At 45.0% G+C, this 22,197-nt stretch overlaps 1 long non-coding RNA gene across 1 annotated transcript; it reads left to right on the forward strand.

Moving 5' to 3' along the window:
• The first annotated feature begins 8,731 nt into the window (after positions 1-8,731).
• On the forward strand, positions 8,732-20,618 carry LOC109298250. The gene is made up of 3 exons (XR_002097558.1): positions 8,732-8,833; positions 12,436-12,437; positions 20,606-20,618. It is a non-coding gene; the product is annotated as an uncharacterized LOC109298250 (long non-coding RNA).
• Positions 20,619-22,197: the final 1,579 nt, after the last annotated feature.

The following is a 22,197-nucleotide window of genomic DNA, read 5'->3' on the forward strand; positions in this document are numbered from 1 at the left end:
GTTTAAACAGGGTATAAGCCCAGACCCTGAGAGCAGGGCTGCCAGTAACATCTTGGGAGCTGGTGTAAGAAAATCACCCAGCAGGAAGGCTGCCACTCCTGAATGCCAGCAAGGAGAGTAACATCTGGAGATTTGGGTAGGAACTAAGGGGATGGAGGAGGTTCCTGAGGGAGTCAATGTGGGGTCCAGAGCCCTGAGAAGGGGGCAGTTCCTGGGGCCTGTTGAGAGGCCAGATAATTCCAGAGAGAGACTGAGAGCACAAAGGTCTAGGGAGAGGCCAGGCAAGCTCTGGGAGATGATCTGAGAGTTTGTGGGCCCATTGAGGAACCAGGTGAGTCCTGAGGAGCCAAGTGTTTGAGAGACTTAGTGGAGAGTCTGGGTGAACACAGTGAGTGGGACAGAGTACAAGGGCCTATTGAGGGGTCTGGGTGAGCCCAGAGAAGGAAGTGGCTGTGTAGGAAGACCTGTGGATGGCTCTGAGCCCAGAGAAAGAGAAGTGATCTATGGGAGGGGTCCAAGAGGGTGGACCCACAGATACAAGAGAGCTGACAGCAAGAGGACTGACCCTGGGAATCTCAACTGGCCTGAGATGGGGCCAGGGACTAGGAGAAGCTGAAAGTCCTTGTGTGGCCATAGTTGAGAGGAAGGGGTCAAGGGGTGTGCAGCCCCAGATGACAATGGCTGGTGCTAGCCCATCTGAGGAGGAAGGATCAAGGAAAGGGATTCAAGACTGAGATGGGAGTCAGAGATAGAAGACTCGGATAAGAGATGGAACCAGGGCCAGGAGGCCCAGTGGTTAACAGCCTAGGAGGAGCATAGGCCATATAGGGGGAGCCCAGAGAGGGATAAGCAAGATCAGATAGGCCTGAAGACCTGTCCTGGATAAGACCTGATACTGCACCCTACTAGAGCTGGTTACAGTGGTGGGGCTGTCTGTGATGGGGCAGCCTCCAGGAAATGCCATGTGTGGGCCACTCCAGGGAAAGGCAAGGATGGGGTGCCAGAAAGCCTCAACTCCCAATGCCTTGTGGGTTACCCCATGGTGGGAGAAGACCAGGGGAGCACATCCAGACAGAAAAGCACTTGGTTTGGAAGACCATGTGAGCCACAGGGGTCCAGTGACGCAGCAAGGGGCCAGGGAATAGAGTGCAGGACCAGATTGGCCCAGGGCTAGACAGGGAGGCCCCACAAGGGGCTGGCGGCATACAGGGAGGCCCCATGAGGGGTTGGCAGAATACAGGGAGGCCCCACAAGTATAGTGGGACCAGAGGAGTTTAGCAACCCAGCAAGGGGCCAGGAATATAGTGCAGTACTGGACAGGTCTGAGTGCCTGTAGAGCATCCGGAAAAGTGAAGAACCAAAAGGGTCCAGGATGAAGAACCAAAAGGGCTGGCATCCTGGAGAAGGGCTGGGAGAGAGACCGAGGAGTCCAGCAACCCAAGTGGGGCCGAGGGTCTGGCAGCCTAGAAAGGGGCTGTGCAGAGAGACCAAGAGGTCTGTAGGCCCAGAGTGGGGCTAAGAGAGGCCAAAGGGTCAGAAGACCTAAAGAGGACTTGTGCATCAGTAAATGGTACAACATCTGTAAGGATGCCATCTCTGAGGCATGGGGCATGCTGTAGGGAAGGTACGGAGCCATGCAACTGGCCCATAAGGCCAGGGCCACAATCCAAGTGGTCACTGTAATAAGAGCAGGGCAGCCTACCGCATTGTGTAAATCAATTAACATCAAGGCATGGCAGGAAAAACTGGGTAGACTGCCCATAGGCAGGGTATTTTAAAATCTTTTTTAGGTACCCCATGACAGTATATTTATGACAAATTGCAAAATTGGAAGGCAACCAATTATTACAATGTGTTGTGTTGTTCATCCTTTGCGAGCAAAGATGATCACATCCAGTGGTGGGAGAGAAAGAGAGAAAGGAAAGAGGAAAGAAAAAGGGAGGGAGAAAAGAGAAAAGGAGAAAGAAAGGAAAAAGGAGAGAGAAGGCAGGGGAAAGAGAGAGGAGGGGGAGGAGGCTAGGTCACATGGGTACATAGGTGGCTTATGAGCCTGATCTTTGTCCTGAGCAATCTCCTGCAGGAGCAGAAGAGTGACAAGGACTGGACATGATTACAATACTGATTATAGAAATAAACTATGTAAAACACTATAAGCAAAAGAGTGAAAAACATTAATCAAGTCTCCAGTCTGCCTTTACTCAATACTAGAATTTTCATACATTGATGAAACAAAGATACTTCCTACTAAATCTAGGTGTTAAGCTAGCCTTTCAGAGCTGGATGTTTGCCAGGATCCTCAGAGTTTAAGTTGTGAAAGTCTTTTAATGTGCACAATCTTTTTGAAGACTGTATTAAATGGGATTGTTCAGTTTGCAACTGCACTTTATTCCAGCAATGTCTGGGGAGATCTGACATTTATTGTGGACCTCTTACAAAACTGAAGGAAAAAAGATGAAAACCACTTATATAATTAGAGAAAGTTGGATGGTAATTTTACAAAAACTGATTTGAACACTTAGGAATTTGAGGTAACACTAAAAATCTCAACTCCAGTACCTGAATAATTTTGTATAATTTTGAGATTTTCTGTGCATAATTTTGAGATTTTAGCTGTGCGATTAAAATCATGATTAATTACGACTAATTTTTTTAATTGCCCAACTAATTGCAATCAAAATTTGTAATCATTTGACAGCCCTTAAAAAAAAAAAGAAGAAAAAAGCATACAAAGACTGTTCTGAAATTCCAGTCATCAAGTTCTACAAGATGGTTTCAACGGGATCACTCAGGTGCCCTCTAACTTCCCACATCTTTCCCACTTGAGGCTCTATGGCCTTCCTCCATCCTGACCTACCAATTGTATCACAATAAGGAGAATCCCCTATTCTGTGTCCTTTATTACAGTAAACCTATCATCTTTTTCGAAAAGCACACACCACCCCTTCACAGGGTAATTTTATCTTTCCCCTACAGTAATCAGGTGATTCAGCAAACTGCTTCAAATACCAAGTGATGCATGTGTATGTGAACACTAACTTATCCACCCTTCAACAATAAAACTCAAAACAGATCTGGGACTTCCTCCAGAATGGGCAGTTAATGTAGAAGGGGGCTGGGGTGGCATGGGTGCAAAAGTACATGGTCGACAGCCCCGAGGTTGCAAGTTTGAGGCCTCAGCACTCATGGCATGATCATGTCAGATTTCAATGAGTCCATGAATTCTGCTACATACCTTGTCAGAAGGACATGAAAAGGAAAAAAAGTTAGCATGGAATCCTGTCTTGAGCAAAGCTCCTTCCATTTCAACTGAAAATCTCACAGAACAACAACGTGCAAACTGAGCATTTTGATTAGTGCAATAGGACCTTTGTCACACAAGTAAATGGCCATTATCAAGCAAGAGAACTTTAAAATTCACTGCCTTCACAGCTAAATATTTTGGTAAGGACCATTGTTAATACTATTTTTGAGAGTATTTTACAACTTCTGTAGGTCAACTGTAAACGCCTTTCAGTTATTTTTACTTTTAGGTATTCCACAGATACTTTCTAATGGAAAATTCTGTTACTGAGAACAAAACATTTTTAGAGAGTTTTCTTTATAAAAATTGGAAAAGCAGCAATATAGCCCTTTTACATCAGATTTTTCTTTACCTCTCAGACAACAAACTGCTGAAGTAAGAGCAGGTGTCTTAATCCAAGGGTTCACCTGATAGAGGCCAGATAGAATTGTTGCTAAATGTTACTAAATTGTTGCTATATGTTACTAAACTCTTTCAACCAGGACACAAGTTCACTGGAACCAATTACAGCAGAATACTTCCAAAGGTCTGGGTCCCAACTCATACTAATATTTTTTCTTTTTCTTGTTTTTTTAACTGTATTTGTTAACGAACCCAACCCATAAAATAATAGGTCATATTCAAAAACATATCCATTCCCCACAAAGATATGCAAAGCCAGATGTTCATCTTCTATTAACAGTACTATCATATTCCAAATCAATGTCCACAGAAGTCTTATATTCTCTTCCTCTCCTCCCCCCAGTCTCCAACAATTCCTACATGTTTCTGTTAATGCCCAGCCTGTGTTTCTTCATCTCTATACAATAATTCACCCCTTCTTTTCCTTATAATTCTGCACAACACAAATCTCATAATTTTTTTCTCAACTCTGTTTTTAATTTTTAAATTTATTGTAAATTCATTCTTAAGTGTTTCCTCATAGAACTTGCAATTCAAAATTCCAAAAAGTTTCTGAAATGTTCTGGTTTGGAGGCATGAGAAATTTATTTTGTACCAAATGCCAAAAATTCGCACCAGATTTCCAAATAAACATATTTTTGCCTTCACCAACTTTTCTATTTCTAAAATGTCCCAAACTTCTTGAAACCAGTTAGTGATTATAGGAGTGTCACTTTTCTTCCAGGCTTTAGTAATTATAATTCTTGCACCTACTAGAAGATGAGTGATCAAATTCCTATGACACTTACAAGTTGCAGGAAGTTTCAATAAGAACACTAAAGCCATGTCCATACAAGCACGTATGTTTGCTTCCCTGGGGACAAGAAGCAGAGACATACCTTGTGCTGCTGCTATTTGTCCCCAGGGAATGCCTGTGCCATGCATGCCCTGATGCATGGCAGGCTACATTGGCAGTGTATCTGGGCCTGGAACAAATCCCAGACTCATTTGACACACAATATGGATGGATTACTCATTATCTTAGATAACAAGGTACTTTGTTTTTTCTATGTTTGCAAAATTATGCATAACTAAATACATGGAACTAGATTTTTCATCTAAAACTGTCATCTAATATTGTTTATTAAAAAGCCACTGTACCCAGTACAGAATAAACCATCACTATTCATCATTTCTATTCACTTTCAACAACTCTGATGTGTGTATGCATGTGCCCATACATACCCATGTTTTACATGGACTTAAAAGTCTTTAGTCAAAATTGATGATGCAAATGAGCCATATAATTAAAGATGTAATGTAGTATGACTTATCACAGTGTAAGATGACACATTCTCACATTCATACCAAATCTCTGTTGCTAATAAGCATTTATTCTACAGTTCCTCTCAAAACAAATTAAGAAACTTTTCAAAAGTCCTGAAGTTTTGCCACATATCACAGTCTTTAGGTGTATACTTCAATTGTGTGGAAATATTTGAAAAGCTCTCTCATTAAACTTCAAATTGCTTCCTTTATAAAACCTGACAAGGATTAGCCTGCTGATGTCCCATAATGACTGCTACCATGCTAATTAATATTGTTCCCTGCTACTTCCTTCAGCTGCTGTCTCTTGTCTTATACTTAGATTGTAAGCCCTTTGGGGTAAGGGCCTTTTTGTTCTGTGTTTATACGGCAACTCTTACAATGAGGCACTCTGGTCTATACAACTAATAATGTGACTGCAGAATTCTGCTGGTTGAACTATTTTTTTTTTAATAATCAATCTTATGAGATCATAGATCAAGTGAAAGATGACAAAGATTTAATCAAACAGTAAACTCATCTTAACTCCAAAATGTCTTGTAGCTACTTTATACAGAATGTGGGGGAAAAGAAGCAAGGAAAAGAAGTTACTGAAATAGTATTCACTTAAACATAATGTTAAGGCAATTAAGAGTTTGTAAAATATTCTGTATACTGAAGACTGTTTATCCTCAAAGACATGGATAGCACTGGAAGCAGGGGGGAAGAAGGATCTTTGGATTAAGATGCTAAACCAAGACACAAGAAATCTAGATTGTTTCCAATTTTTTTGCATGGATTTCCAATGCAATCTCAGCTGAATCGCTTAATCCAGTGGTGCTCAACCTCTGATCCCTGGGTCAGATCTGGCCTACAGTGCCATGTTGTCTGGCCTTTGGTTTACTACAGAGCTGGAAATCTGGCTGCAGGGGAGCAGCAGCAAAACCAAGTGCCACTCTCCTGCTACCAAATTTCTGAATCCATGAGGAGCCAGGTGGTCCATGTGATGTGCCCCTGCATGCTTGATTGCACCTGTGTGCAGTGGGGCCAGCGTGAAACTGGGTCACACCCATGGCCTGACCTAGTACTGGATCTGATGCACAGGCCAATCCCACACCACTCATCCAACCTGCAGGGCCAAAAGTTAAGCACTGCTGATTTAATCTCTTTCTGTTTCTCTGTACAACAAAGATAGTTCTATTCATAATTCAAATGCACAGTCCTGTTCTGGAGAAACATCCCTATGGGTGCCCATAGTTTACTTACATGCCAACAGTCCTTGGTTAGTCCATGTCAGCAGGTTAGTGCCTGGGTCACAGACACATGGAGCAGGGTAGAGCCATACTGTCACCCAGGCATGAGGGAGTCCTTACTTAGTGCCGAAGTATTCAGCAGAGGTGGGAAGAGGGATGGATGTGGGTGCTGTGGGTTGTACTGTGACATTGGCCACTGAACTGGTAGTCAAGGGGCCTGGGGGGCAATCTGTACATATGGAATAGCGGCAGCAAGGAGATGTCAGAGGAACAGACCTATGGCATCTGTTTTGGAAACAGTGTCCCAAGGACCACATGTCTAGTCCGACCCCTGCCACCCCCAGTGCTCCTTCCTGCCCATGGCAGGGGGTCGGACTAGATGATCTGTCTAGGTCCCTGCCGACTCATTGATTCTATGATTCTATGTTCAGCCATGGTCGTGTCAGGGTCCAGGTACAAGATGATTTTGGCATCACAGCTTTTCCCCTGGTCCTCCTTGCTATGATCTAGGTGTTCAAACATGCCCAAAAAGTTGTCAAGGGAGCTCAAGCCCAGCTGCTGCTGCACCTCTACTCCTAGATCCTGCAGTGATCTGTGTACTAGCAGCAATGGGCCAGAGTCCTCAGGAACCACTGCCAGCAACAGCCTTTATTCTCTATGGCCCCTGGGGACCTGATCCTAGGTGCTCAGTTGTTCTATCATCCCAGGGCCTTCCTGAGCCTCCTCCTGCAGTAGGGTCCCTGCTGGTAACTCCTCCTGCTCCTGGGTGGTACCATTTGTGCACAGGGTGGCAACAGCCCGGTCTGTGGTGAGGAAGTGGGACAGCTCCCCATAGAAGGTCATTTTGTGCCTCCTGCTTCTGGACTTTATATTGGTGTCATGTACAGGCTTGTACTGGATCTTCATCCACTTCATCTTGGTCCAGCACTTCAGCCAGTCCCTTTTGGAAAATGCACTTGCACACAACCCTATTGCAGGGCAGGAATGTCTATGCTGGGGGTCTGAGTCACAGGGTGCCTAGCGCTGGTCTCTGAGATGTGATGCACAGGTGCCAGGTTCAGGGTCTGTTAGGCTATACCTGAGCACGGGGCCATGGGGTTCCCTGGCTGGGTGCCAGGATCAGGGTCTGAGGGGCTGTGCCTGAGCCTGAGGGCATAGGGGTCCCTGGCTGAGTGTGAAAGAACCAGGGTTGGGGATGAAAGGTTGTGCTCAAGCACGGGGGTTCTCCTGAGCTTAGCGTTGGGTCCATGAGTATATTGTAGGATGCTTTGTGATGGGGTGTTGGAGGTGGGGGGCATGGCCCAAAGACTCAGACCTAGGTCCTGGGGCTCATACAGGGGATGCAGATACCTTGCTCCCCTCGCACTGCCTGCCTGTGGCTAACAGGTGGCTGGAGGGAGGAGGTGGGGCTGGGAAGAGGAGGTATACTTGCTCGGCAAGACAGCCTAGGGGCAGGGCCTGCTGGGCACTTGGCTGGAGCAGATGAGTGCAAGCTGAGTGCTAGCACACCTCTGGGGGGTGGGGAGCCACAAAAGCAGGCTGAGATGCCAGAGGAAAGCAATCTAACTTGAATCAATAGGGGAACAGTACACAAGTTCAATACATCAGTTTAACCTGAATCAAATCTCAATTGAGTGCACCTCATATCAGGTCTATCTTAGATCACTTGCACCATTTTTAGACTGATCTACATGCACTGAACTTCTGTACAGTTACAAGTTCACTTAGACTAGTGTAAGTGTAATGTCTGTGCATGCCCCAAGGTGCAGTCACAGAAAAGGGCCACCCAAAGCTGCACTATTCCAAGGGGTACTCAATTCAGTGGTTGTCAAACTTTTTTGTACCAGGACCCATTTGTAAACATTGATGACAAGTCCCAACCCAGTAAATAGTTTAAATAGAAAACACACAAGGATTTTGGGCCCAAAATACTAATTACACACTACAAGTTAAAGCAGTTCAACAGAATTTTAAAGACAGAAATCAACATCAACAGGAAAACATGAGAACCTCCATTACTCTCAAGTGACATGCACCATCATGCAATTTGCACAGTGCAAATTGCAAGTGTCCCTCACTCCTGACTTGCAGCTCCCTGGGCTTGCCAGTGTCCTTCAGCCCCACCCCACAGCACCCCCATTCCCCAGACTGCGGCTGGGACCCCCACACCCGCCACACTGCCAGCAATGCAGGGAGTAACGGATGGGCAGGGACACACTGCCCTCACCTCCTCCTGCTGCCAGCCACTTCTGAACTGGGCCACAGCTCTACCCCACCACCATGGTATTGTTGACACTGGATTTTAGGACCCCAGCCCTTATACCTTTGTTCCAGGTGAGCACAACACTCAGACCGACCACAATACGTGCCAGTTGATAATAAGTGAATCTACTGATACAGAGTGATAACAAAACAGCAACAACACAAACAAGCAAGCAATTATATATCTACCAATTGTAGGGCTGTCATCCGAGTCAATCTACTCCTGGTCAGGATGCAGGCTCCACTCCAAGGCTCTTTCTCTTAGGTGCCAGCAGTCTGGAGGTGGGGTGCCAAGGCCCACAGACCCCCTCCAGTGGGGTTCATGAGATGGGTTGCTAGTATGCCCTTGGTCCATGGTGGCCTTGGGGATCCTTCCCAGGTGATGGGGACCCTTCTCAGGGAGCAAAAACAGGAAGGGACCCTTTGTTAATCTCAAGTTTCTGCTTTTGTATTCTCCTTCCCCCTTGATGACTCCTAGTGACTCTTCATCCATGACTATCTCTGATTGGCTGTCTCTCTGTGGTCACACATCCATGTAGCCTTCTGGGCCTTCTCCTAATTTGGTCTGTTCTCCCAAAACCGGGACTCAGGCCCCTCTCTGCTCTGGGGCCTTGTTGCTGGTGTGCTGCCCACACTCTGCCTGCCACTTCACTTCCCCTCCCAGGGTCAAGTCCGGGCCTGAAGGGAGCGGTGGCAGCAAAAGGAAGTGAGGGTAGCACAGCCTCCCCCCCCTTCCCATCTATTACTCCTCATGCAGCTGGCAGCACAGCTAGTGTGGGGATCCCACCACGGGCAACAATGAGCCTCACTGCCCCGTTCTGCCCTTCTGCTCTGGGTCCTGCCCAGTGGGCCACAGAGGTGGCTCTTGCCCTTGCTGGTCCAGCCAGGATGCATCCCCATGCCCTCTGTGGGTACATAAACTGGGGGGGCACACGCCCCACAACACATCACCTCTGATGCATCATCTATGTGCCCCCCACTTCCCTACAGACTTACTTTTGAGGAGCTGTGGGAGGTGCTCTCCACACTGCCTAGCTCCCATGTGCATGTATGCACATGCACATGCATGTGGTACCCCCTACCTGATTGCCCTCTCTCACTTCCCCCAGCCTCAAGCAGCCCCTTGCAAGCTGAAACTGTGCCAGCCTGCAAGGAGAAACCCATCTTCCCACATTTTTCTCCTTTAAGTTATTTTCCACATTTCTCTGTGATTGTTTGTGACCTTTTCATATATTTTTGTGACCTGCTTTTAGATCGTGACCCACAGGTTGATAAACACTGCTCTAGACTAGTGAGCACTTTTGAAGGTTGGGACTTAAACATCTGTTCATATTATGTGCAATTAAAAAAAAAATCAGTTTTTGTGCAGATGAAAAAAATTAAGCACAGATAAAAGTTGGTGTTAGACACTGAGATACTGTAGAGATGAGCAACTCAGAATTGTTACAGATGAATGTCATTGTAAACATACCTTCAAACTTGTCTAAGTGCATCTTCCATAGAATCACCTCTAGCACTGAATCTACCTGCAGTGCCACCCTTGCAAAACTCCTGGGTGAAAGTCATTATTTTGAGTAATGAGGGGTAATAGTTAAAGGCCACGTTTGACTCCAGACTTATGAATGGAAAAAAAGCAGCCAGGAATCTAAGATTAAGATAAGAGATGGAAGTGTCCTATTCCTTTATCTTGTCCAACTTCCCTGGAATTTCCCTACAGAATGTTCTCCAGTACCTTGTGCAATTCACTTATGATTCTGACACAAGCAACTTAAGTGATTTTTGCTGCCGCACCTTTAGGGTCAGAGACAGACTGAAAAGAACTGGTTTGGAACAGTTAGACTTATTCATAAACCTACAGAGAACTACCCACTTCCTTTTCTGACCAGGATTTAAATTTATCAGTGGACTGGCAAGGAGAGTAAACATCTTTGCCTCAATGTTTTAGTTTTTTAATTGATTACAACATACATATTTGAAAATTAATAGAAATAACTGGCATAGTTTTTTTGGCAAATAGATCCAGATTTTTTATGCAAATATCTTCGGAAAACAATGAGACAATTCCTTTGAAAAGTACTACTTTTTCCTGTATTTTCTTCCCAATTGTTTCATGTTTGCTGTAGGTTAGTGTTTTCTGTATTTAGTCTTATTTTTAGTCACTTAAGCAAAAAATATTTACTTTGTAAAGATATATAATAAGATGCTAGCAGTTAACCACTTTTCTAACTCTTGTTCCAGGACTGAGGGGGGTGACACCTTAATTAAAGTGGCTCCAAGAACCACACTCCAGCAGCCTCCTGCTTCTCATGTATCTATGTCCCCATATTTAAAAATGGTGGCGGGGACACTTGAACTAAAGCTCATCAAACGAGCTTTAATTCAAGCACCCCACTGCTATTTTTAAGCATGGGGTTACTGATACACAAGACACGGCAGTGCTTTAATTAGAGTCTCCCCCAGCCATGGAGCATGCATAGAAGTGCTTTTTATAGCCGGTTGTTATTGAGCTTTAATTTGCACATGTAGCAGAGTCTCCCCTGCCACTGGGAGCCCAGTCAGCTGACAGGGCTCCCAGCTGCAGGGGTGTACCTTGCCCGCAAGAAACTCATGATCCCTGGGGATTGCAGCTGCCATGATCTCCAAGGCTTGGGGTGCATGAAACCCCCAGTCCATATGGGGCTCTGAATCCCAGCTATGCCTTGCATGCAGCCAGGACCAAGGACCTTGCAAAGGATGAGGCTCTCAGTTCCAGCTGTGCGTGAGGCATGCCTGAGGTCAGGAGCCCTGTCCGGTGCAGGGTCTCTTGGTCCCAGCCATGCATGACCCCGACAGCTATGAGCCCCCTCAGCAAAGGGGGCTCTCAGCCATGGGAGCCTGCTTCTTGCAAGTGCAGGGGTAGGCCAGAATCAGGCTCCCCCTGCACTGGCAATAACACGCAATTGGATCTAATGAGTGGTCCCACAGTCACTCTTCAAGCCATGCAGACCTGGCCTGACAGGAGACGCAATTGTATAGATCACACATTAGAACTAATCACATCTTTACCTGCACATGTAGAGGGGGGCTCAAAACCACTATCTTGGCCTCGTCTCTGTGCTGTCTTGAGTACATAAGATTTGGGCATTAATGAGAATGAATATTCAACTCATTCTCAGAGAGAATATAAAAAATGCCCAGAGACTCAAACCAAGGAAAGCAAACCCAGCTGATTTGCCCCCTTGCCTGTGCTATAGAAGCAGCTTAGACAAGCTTACAGGGAGTAAATTATGAAAATTTCCAGACGGCTGGAGTCTTCTTCCCTAAAGCAGGCAACGCCAGCTACATCAGGATGTCATAAGAGCTGTCTAGAGTTCCCACAAACCCCATAAAACACTAGGCTTATCAGTCATTTCACAAGGGAAAACATTGGAAGGAGCTTTTACACTCTCCAACAAGCATTCAGCTCAAAAACTTGAACTTCTTTGCTTTTGTTGATTTGCCATTGTTTCCCCTTCACTTATCACTACAACCTTCAGCAGTTCGGCCTCCCTCTCCTTCTTCATTGCATTACTCTGTTCCCATTTTTACCTTGATCCCATTCTGCAAAATTCCCTTCTTTTACCACAGTCCCTATCCCCCAGTTCCCATACCCAAAAGTTTATATAAGGAAGAGTGCCATCTGCATGACTACTAATTCAGGAAGCTTCCAGATTCACAGTCAGGCTGTCTCCTGAAGTGTCTGGCGAGTGCAGCCTCTTCAAGGACATGACAAGGCAGCAAACCAAAGTGATAACATGCAGCACCCTAGACACAAGTGTATCGCAAAGATATGGACACTGTACAACTTGTAGAATCATGGAGCTGGAGGGAGCCTTCAAAGATCACCTGGTCCAACTTGCTCCACAGATTCAGAACGTGCTATTCCTAAACCACTCCAACTAGATACCTATAAAGCCGTATAGGTATCTTGAAAACAGCCAGTGAAGGAATATCCATCTTGTTCTGACAGTTAGGAAGTTTTTTCCCCAAAGATTTTATCTAAATCTGCTTTATTGCAGTTTAAACCCACTGCCCCATGTCCCAGCCTCTGTGGCCAGAGGAACTGTTGTTCTCCTTCTTTGTGTAAGCCTCTCAAGCATTCAAAAGCTGTTATGATGCCCTTCCTTGAATATTTTTCACCAAACTAAACACAGTTAAGTCCTTCACATTTTCTTTATACAACTTGCATCAGAACCCTTTTATCATCTTTGTTCTTCACTTCCAGATGCTCTGGAGTTTCTTTACATCCTTCCCAAAATGCAGAGCCTAGGACTACACCATCCCACTCCTGCTGAGGCTTAATCAGGTTGAGTAGATTGATACTATCATCTTCCATGTCTTTCATTGAATATTTATGTTACTGAAACTCCAAATTTTATTTTGTTTTTTTGAGACAGCATCATATTGCTGGCTCACATTAAGCTATTTTTCACAACTCCCAAATCCTTCTCAGCAGTACTGCTGCCCACCTAATTATCCCCCATTTATAGTCATGCATTTTTTTGTAATACATATAACACCTTGCATTGGCCTTTGTTGAATTTCTTTTTGTTATCAGTCCTCTAGTTTATTAAGATCCTTTTGAATTCAAGCCTTTTTCTCCAAAGTGATTGCAACCCCTCCCAATTTTTTGTCATCTTGACAGGAAACTCTTCTGGCTTTTATGTTAACTAGCAGTAGATTCAGAAGAAGTCCCTGTACAACCTTACTTAAACCTCTTGCCATTCTGACATCAATCTATTCACTCGCATTTTACTTGAGGTCATTCAGCCAATTATGTATCCACCTAATGGTAGTTCCATCCATCCTACACTTTTCCAAGTTACTTATGAGAATGTGTCAAAATCCTTAATAAAGTCCAGGTGTATTCCCTTCATCCTCCAAACTAGTTACCCTGTCAAAAGAAGATATCAGTTTGGTTCCTCATATATCTGAGATGCCTCCCATGTGGTACATTGATTTAAAAAAATTAATCCAGATACTATAATAATCTTAATTTCTGGAACAGCTCTTTTCCTCCCTTCAATATTTGGTAAGTTTTTCCAATATTGGGAAAAACACTAATTAAAGTCCATACAGGGGGAATGCTGTCTGCTCTGATGATAAGCAGTATCAGCAATTCATATTGTTAATTTCTTGCAAAGCTCAGCACCAAAGTATAAGTTAAATGACACAGTAGTAGAACCAGGTTGCATCTGATCAGAGTAAATTCATTATAAAGAGCTAAAATAATCCTGCACGTAGTTTCATGCTTCTTTGAGCCAACAGCATTATGAAAACAATTATTGCTTTAAAACATATACAAGAAAAGCAGCTTGCCCTTCCTTTCTGGCTTTCCTTGAAAGTTTTGACAGAAATGATGAATTCTTCTGACTTAAACTGATCCAGTTTCTCAAAGGAATGAAAAACTTGTCTTCAGTCAGCTTTAATATTTCAAGAAAGCATTAGGTTTCAGCTATTGAACTTCAAAAGTTTCAGATTAGATAAACTGATGCTTATCTGAAACTCATCTGAACCTTTTAGGTCAACAAAAGTGGGCTAGAAATCTCAACAGAACTGGCCATCTCTCAAGAATTCTGATATTTCAACCTCTGATTTAAATTGTGATTTCCATGAAAGCCACCTTTATGTTTCAGTGCTTTCAAATCCCATACCAGTTAGCTCCATTTTTCAGTTTACATGTACATGAACTTCCTGGATCCAAATAATTCTCACCCTCCAAAAAACTCTACTTCCTATCACATGGCAGTTATAATTCATATTTTATTAGTCTGCATTTGTTCTTATTTTATCATCCAATCTTGTTATGTCCACTGTCTACTCTTTCTCAGGCCATGACTTTCAAATGGGTCAAATGAAATTGAAATAAATGAAGCTGTCTGGATTTAAAAATACTGCTAACTCATTACACAGCCACTAAAAGAGATGTAGCCTTGCACCAATAGCGGCAAATTTGGCACTGGACAAAAATGGGAGTCATTTGCACACTCCACACATGCTTACCTCTTGATGCACAGCCTGTTTGTTCTTCAGACTTTCAAATGCACAGCTTACTCCTACACCTGCACAGCTGTCACAGAGCTATCTACTCCAGCTTTATGCCTCGCACTTTGTTCCTTTTTTCATGGTTCTGCAGTCTGGGGTCTTCATTGCCATTTAAGAGAAAAGACCATGTCACAGTCTTGGCCCCAAGTTCTGGGTGCTTTTTTGTTTCTTTGGTTTTGTTTTTTTTCTTTCAGTCAACTTCAACCAGTACAATGCAAATAATAGAATCATAGAAATTTACGGTTGGAAGGGACCTCAGGAGGTCATTCTAGTCCAACCCCCTGCTCAATGCAGGACTGTCCCCAACTAGATCATAACAGGCAAGGCTTTGTTAAGCTAGTTTTTAAAAACCTCCAAGAATGGAGATTCTACAACCTCTCTAAGTAACTCATTTCAGTGTTTCACCACTCTCCTAGTGAGAAAGTGTTTCCTAATATCCAACCTAAACTTCTCTTGCTGCAACTTGAGACCATTGCTCCTTGTTCTGTCATGTGCCAATGCTGACAACAGTCTAGCTCCAACCTCTTTGTAACTACCCTTCAAGTAGTTAAAGGCTGCTATCAACTCCTCCTCCCCCCAACCCCCAGTCTTTTCTTCTGCAAACTAAATAAGCCTTGTTCCCTCAGCCTCTCCTCAAAGCCATGTGCCCCAGCCCACCCACTAACCATTTTCGTTGCCTCTGCTGGACTCTCTCCAATTTGTCCACATCCTTTCTGTAGTAGAGAGCTCAAAACTGGACACAGCACTCTGGAAGTGGCCTCACCAATGCAGAATAGAGGGGAATAATAACTTCCTTTGAACTGCTAGCAGTGCTCTTACTAACGCAGCCCAGTATGCCATTAGCCTTCTTTGCAACAAGGGCAGACTATTGGCTCATATCCAGCTTATTGTCCGCTGTAACCTCTAGGTTCTTTTCCTGCAGAGCTGCTGCTTACCCAGTTGGTCCTATGTCTGTAGCAGTACATGGGATTCTTCCATCCTAAGTGCACGACTTAGCACTTGTCCTTCTTGAACCTCATGAGAATATTTTCAACCCAATCCTCTATTTTGTCTTGGTCACTCCAAATTGTAGCCTACCCTCCAGTGTATCTACAATACCCCCCAGCTTGGTGTCATCCATGAACTTGCTGAGGGTGCAATCTATCCCATCTTCCAGATTATTAATGAAGATATTGAACAAAACTTTTCAATAAAATGTTCAAAGAATAATGGAGGAGGAATGGGGGCTGTACAGGAAACTCATTTACCTTGAGCTGTGGTAAGGAGGCTTGGGCAGTTTATTCCTCTGGCCAACCAAAATATTCACCCTTTCCATGATAAGAAAAGTTGACGAGATAAAGCATTCTGGTCTTGTGACATTTCATAGGCTAATCCTTCAAGGCTTACCATGCTATGAAGCTGTTATGCAACTAAGGGCCTAATTTTCCACCAGTTACTGAGGTGGCAGACAAAAAAGGGAAAATTAGCATATCCTTAGCTATTAGGGTTGTACAAAGCTTTGGTCATTTATTTGATTCAGAAGAGATTCAGCCCGCTTTGACAGCCGAATCTCCCAATCTGAATCAAATCAGGCAACCCATTAATCTCTCAGAATCAAATCGGAAGCCTCCAACTCAATTCGGAGAGATTCGACAATTTGGACATAGGCACAGCTTTATCTGTTTTTTCTACAGACCTCAAGGTACCAGGTGGCTCGTGAACATTGAGATTGTGGGGTGGATGGAATGTTCCATGGGAGTGTGGGAGGGTCCCCAGTGCACTCGGCGGTGGACCTAGAAGTGGACCAGAAGCACTTCTGGTCCACTTCTGGGTCTGCCGCAGAGTGCACAGGGGACCTCCCTCTGAGCCCCAACTTGGCAACCGGTGCCTCCTGGGTCTGGGAGGGCACATGGGGTCCCCCCGTGGCCAATCACTGAGCTGGGGTGGTGGCAGGGGGGTCTGCCACTGAGCATGCAGGAGGCCCCCCTGCACTCCTATGGGATGCTCCATCTGCCCCACCATCTCAGCATTCAAGAGCCACATGGTACCTCAAGGTATGTAGAAAAAACATAAAACTGTGTCTATGGCCAAACCGCTGATTTTCCAAATCAGAATTGAATCTTCAGATTTGGATTCGGCTGAATCGAATTGGGACAGTGATCTGAATCAGCGAATCAAATCACTGTCCCCCGAATTGTGCCAAATCTGAATCAAATACAGCCCACTTCACACACCCCTATTAGCTATCTGTCTGCCTGCCAAAATCAAATCAAGATGTACAAATGCAAAATATATACTTTCAATTACTTATAACTGAAAACCTGAGGAACAACTCCTGGGGCACTCTACTCGATACTGGCTGCCAACTAGACATCAAGCCCCATTGATTGTAGCCTGTTAAGACCTATGATCCAGCCAGCTTTCTATCTACCTTACCATCCAACCCATACTTAGCTTGCTTGCAAGAATGCTATGAGAGACCTTGTCAAAGACCTTACTACAGTCAAGTTATATCACATCCACTGCTTTCCCCACATCCACAGAGCCTGTTATCTTATCATAGAAGGCAGTCATGTTGGTCAGGTGTACCTTGCCGTTGGTGAATCCATGCTGACTGTTCCTGATCACCTTCTCCTCCAAGTGATTAGAAATGGGTTCTTTGAGGACCTGCTCCATGATTTTTCCAAGGACTGAGGTGAGGCTGACTGATATGTAGTACCTGGATCCTCTTTCTTCCCTTTCATAAAGATGGGCACCCTTTTCCAAACATCCGGGACCTCTCCCAATTGCCACAAGTTTTCAAAGATAATGTTCAAAGGCTCTGCAATCATATCAGCCAACTCTCTCAGCACCCTCAGATGCATTGCATCCAGCTCCATGGACACATCCAGCTTTTTAAAATAGTCCCTAACCTGTTCTTTCACCACTGAGGGCTGCTCACCTTCACCCCAAACTGTACTGCCTGGTGGAATAGTCTGCAAGCTGACCTTGCCTGAAGACTGAGGTAAAAAAAGGATCAGTCTTTTCCTCATCATCTATCACTAGGTTGCCTCCCCTATTCAATAAGAGACCCACACTTTCCCTGAATTTCTTGTTGTTAACATACTTGTAGAAACCCTTCTTGTTACCCTTCATGACCCTTGCTAGCTGCAACTCCAATTGTGCTTTGGCTTTCCTGATTTCATCCTTGAATGCGCTAGCAGTATTCTTATATTCCTCCCTAGTTGTTTGTCCAAGCTTCCACTTCTTGTAAGCTTCTTTTTTGTGTTTAAGCTCACCCAAGAGTTCTTTGCTAAGCCAAGCTAGTCACCTGCCATATTTACTAGTCTTCCTGCACATTGGGATGGTTTGTTCCTGCACCCTCAGTAAGGTTTCTTTAAAATACAACCAGCTGTCCTGGACTTCTTTCCCCCTCAGACTGGCCTCCCATGGGATCCTGCTCATCAGTTCCCTAAGGGAATCAAAGTCCGCTTTTCTGAAGTCCAGTATCCATACTTTGCTGCTCTCCTTTCTTCCTTTTGTCAGGATCTTGAACTTGATCATCTCATGGTCACTGCTGCCCAATGTGTCATCCACTTCTACATCCCCCACCAATTCTTCCTTGTTTGTGAGTAGCGGGTCATGAAAAGCATTGCCCCTAGTTCAAGGGTGGGCAATTATTTTGGGCAGAGGACCGCTTAACCCAGTTTTGGCAAGCTGTTGAGGGCCACATCGGTAGCCCCACCCCTTGACAGGTGCCTCGCCCCCTGGTCATCATCGTGGGACCAATGTCTTGGGACCAATGTCCCAGGGCCAGCACCGGCGGGGCCTAGAGCAGGCTGCAGGCTGGCAGGGGTCTGTACAGCCAGGTTGGGCTGCACCAGCAGGCGGAGCGGGGAGCTGGCCTAGCTCCATAGAGCCCTTCCTGGCTGGGACCCTGCACTCCTGCCACCCTGCTCTGGGCCCGGGACACTGGTGTGGGCTCCATGCTCCTGCTGGCTCCTGCGCCCACTTATTCCCAGTGGCCCCCTCAGCCCTGCGGTACAGGTGGGGGGCAGCGCACAGCCCCAACCACACGCTTGCCGGCAGGGAACAAACTGGTGCTGAGCACGGACAAAAAGCAGCCCCTCCCCCACCCCGTGTCCAGAGCTCCTTGCTGCAGCTGCTCACAGCCCATGCAGGGCTGTCCTGAGCAGGCACAGGCAGCCCCACATGGGCTGTGAGCAGCTGCAGCAAGTAGCACCAGCCACAGGGTGGGGGAGAGGCTGCCTTTCCCCCACACTCAGCACTAGCTCATTCCCTGCCAGCGGTCCTCCCCTGCCCTTCCCACCCCCCACCTGAGTTTCCCACACTGGTGCAGCCACATAGTCGCAGGCCAGAAGCCCCTCCTGGGACTTCTGGCTGGGGGGGCCAGGCAGGGCTGGGAGGGCCCTGCTGTTGCAGAAGCTTGCCGGGGCTTTCCCTGGGTCCTACTGCCCTTGGCTCCTGTCATCTTTGACAGGAACCAAGGACAGATAAATATGTATTAATTTTCTAAATTTTTTTAGGGGCCCTGTGGGCCAGATAGAATGGCCTAATGGGCCAGATTCAGCCCATGGGCTGTATTTTGCTCACCCCTGCCCTAGTTGGTGTCTCCAACACTTGCACCAGGAACTTCCACCACAACCTTGTTGCTCTGCCCTCTAACCTTAACCCAGAGACTTTCAACAGGCCTATCTCTAGTTTCATATTGGAGCTTTGAGAATCTTTTACATACAACACAACTTCTTCTCCACTTCTCCCCTGCCTGTTCATCCTGAACAGTTTGTACCTCTTCATGACAGTACTCCAGTCATGTAAGCTATTTCACCAATTCTGTTATTCCAATCCCATCATAGTTCCATGATTGCACAAGGACTTCCAATACTTCCTGCTTGTTTCCCAGACTCTGTGCATTTGTTTACAGACACCTTAGGTAACTAGCAGATTGCCTTACTTTCTCAGTTATAATGCGGAGGCCTCCCCTTTTGCCCCCTCCTTGTGCTTCCTCCAGGTCTCCTGCTTCCTCACTCATCTCAGGGCTTTTGTCTCTATCCCCCAGTAATTAAAGCGTTCCTCCCCATGATAGCGAGCCTGTCTGCAAAGATGCTTTTCCTTCTCTGCATCAGGTGGATCCTGTCTCTTCCTGGTAATCCTTCTTCTTGGAACAGCATCTGATGGTTGAAGAAGCCAAATCCCTGCTGGCAACACCACCTGTGCAGTCATGCATTAATCTGCTTGCATCCATTCCTGCCTGGGCCCTTCCCCTTGAATGGAAAGATCAAGGAGAACACCACCTGTCCCCCCATCTCCTTCACCCTCACACCCAAAGCCCTGTAGTCACTCTTATCTGCTCAGGGTCACCCTTAGCAGTATCATGGGTGCCCACATGGATGAGCAGTTTTAAAATGAGCAAGTTAAAATTCAGATTCAATCCCTGGTTAGAGTAGATGGTCTCCTGAGCTCCCCATCACCATTACAGCTCTATGATAATATAATAATTATGTAACTATTTATCTTTCCTATAAGGTTGTTACAATGCTATCACATACCTATGCTAAATGCTGATAAAGCCTCTTTCTCCCTTAGTTCCTCTGTACTGCAGACCAAAAAGCAAAACAAGCATCAACCAGTCAAAATTCTGATTAAATATTAGTTATCACTTAAATATGTTATTAAGTATTTATAGCCATGTTTATTCTCAGCATACCAAAGCACTTTGCCAGCATCAACAGAATCATCCTTTACACATGAATATGAAATATGTAAGTATTCCATAGAACACCGAAAACAAGGGCCATAAAGTTTAGTGACTTGCCTGAGGTTGCATAGTTAGAGCCAAGAACTGAATCCAAGTCTCAAGATGATCAGGGCATGTTTGCATCTCACAATTACCATGCCAGGCAACAGAGTGCTCAAACATAGTATGCTAACTCAACAGCTGAAAAGAGTGCTGTTTCATTTGTACAGGGTAAAGTCTGGACTAATTAGTTGTGAGAAATTATGTTAATTAGACTGCTTGTAGTATGTGCAAATACAGCTACACTGCTTACAGTTTAGGAAGTGGTGCATGCACAACAGCGGCATATTTCAGTAGGACGCTTCCTGGCACTGTAAGTGATAGATGTATAAATTTGCCTTCTGCTCCCAGCTCTAGCCTACACCATAAAAAAAAGCACTGCTATAGATATTAAGTGCTACATCATAAAATAGCGGTATATTCCAAACCCTGGCAGAATTATTTCCAGAACATAACTGAAATACTATAAAATTATAAGTTTGAATAATAGGTTACGGAAGGATGGCTACCAACCTGCATGTAAAATGTGTATACACACACATGCACTGTTCCTGCGAGAGAACAAATAGGGTAATCACGTAAATAATAAAGTTGCCTAAAGCTTTCAATATTTTTTTAAACACCAACAAAAAACAGCTCATGACAGTAAAATACCTTTCTACCAGTGACTTTAAACCCTGAATGAACATTAGAACTGAATTTTCAGGGTTTCGTAAGTCTATAATTGTAAAGATACACTGCAGTGGTCTGAGGAATTTTTTTTTCCTTTTTCAATTTGATGTCTAATCCAACCAACCAAGCTCAAGTCTTCTCACAATGTTTTTACAACTTTATTAGTATTAGAATATAACTGGGGCTTGAATGTGATTTTAAGCTAGAAGTCTAGGAGGTACAAAGAATAATGGAAGAGGAATGGGGGCTGTACAGGAAGCTCATTTACCTTAAGCTATGGTAAAGAGGCTTGGGCAATTTATTCCTCTGGCCAAACTGAAAAATTCACCCTTTCCATGATAAGGAAAGTTGATGGGATAAAGTGTTCTGGTCTTGCGACATTTTATAAGCTAATCCTTCAAGACTCGCCATACTTTCAAGTTGTTATGCAACTAAGGGCCTAATTTTCCATTAGTTACTGAGATGACAGACACACAAAAAAAGAAAACTAGCACATACTTAGCTATCTGACTGCCTGCCAAAATCAAACCAAGATGTACAAATGCAAAATGTATCAACTACTTATGACTGAAAACTGCTCCCAAAGGTTGAGACCAGAAAAAAAACTATGAAGAACCTCACTGTCCCAGGGGAACACAAGCAGAGGTCCTGGAGCACCTTCCCACAGGGGGACCCGAGGCAGGGATGGCCTGCCCAAAGTAAGAAATGAAAAGCCCTGAAAATGGGGCATACTTACCATTTTCAAGAAAAACAGAGCTGCATTGAGACAAACCGCATGCGTGGTTCACCAGCCTTTTATTGCCAGCTGGGAACAGTGCCAGCAGATGACACAATCAAAAATCACTGCCCAACTGATTTAAATGCCGGCAGCAGGGAAATGGAAGAGGGAGCAGCAATGCCTTGGCCAGAAGGCAAGGCTGCTTCCCAGGCTGCACACAGCCTGTGTCAGCAGCTCAGCAGGGGGCTGGACAGAGACCTACAGGAGGGGTCCTGGCTCCATTGAAAGAAGCATTCACCCAGCTTAGCAGGGCAGCTGGGCCAAGGAGGACAGCATCGAGGGATCTCAAGGGCCACAAATGCCAGACCTGCGAGTGCGGTGGGCTGAGTTCCCATGCCCCAACTATTCCTTTCTTATCTTTTTTTTTTTAATGCTTGTTTTGGAGGGTGCACAGAGCCCCAAACCA

This window comes from Gavialis gangeticus, unplaced genomic scaffold, assembly GCF_001723915.1.
Source record: "Gavialis gangeticus isolate Ggan-Ray unplaced genomic scaffold, GavGan_comp1, whole genome shotgun sequence".
NCBI classification, from domain to species: domain Eukaryota; kingdom Metazoa; phylum Chordata; order Crocodylia; family Gavialidae; genus Gavialis; species Gavialis gangeticus.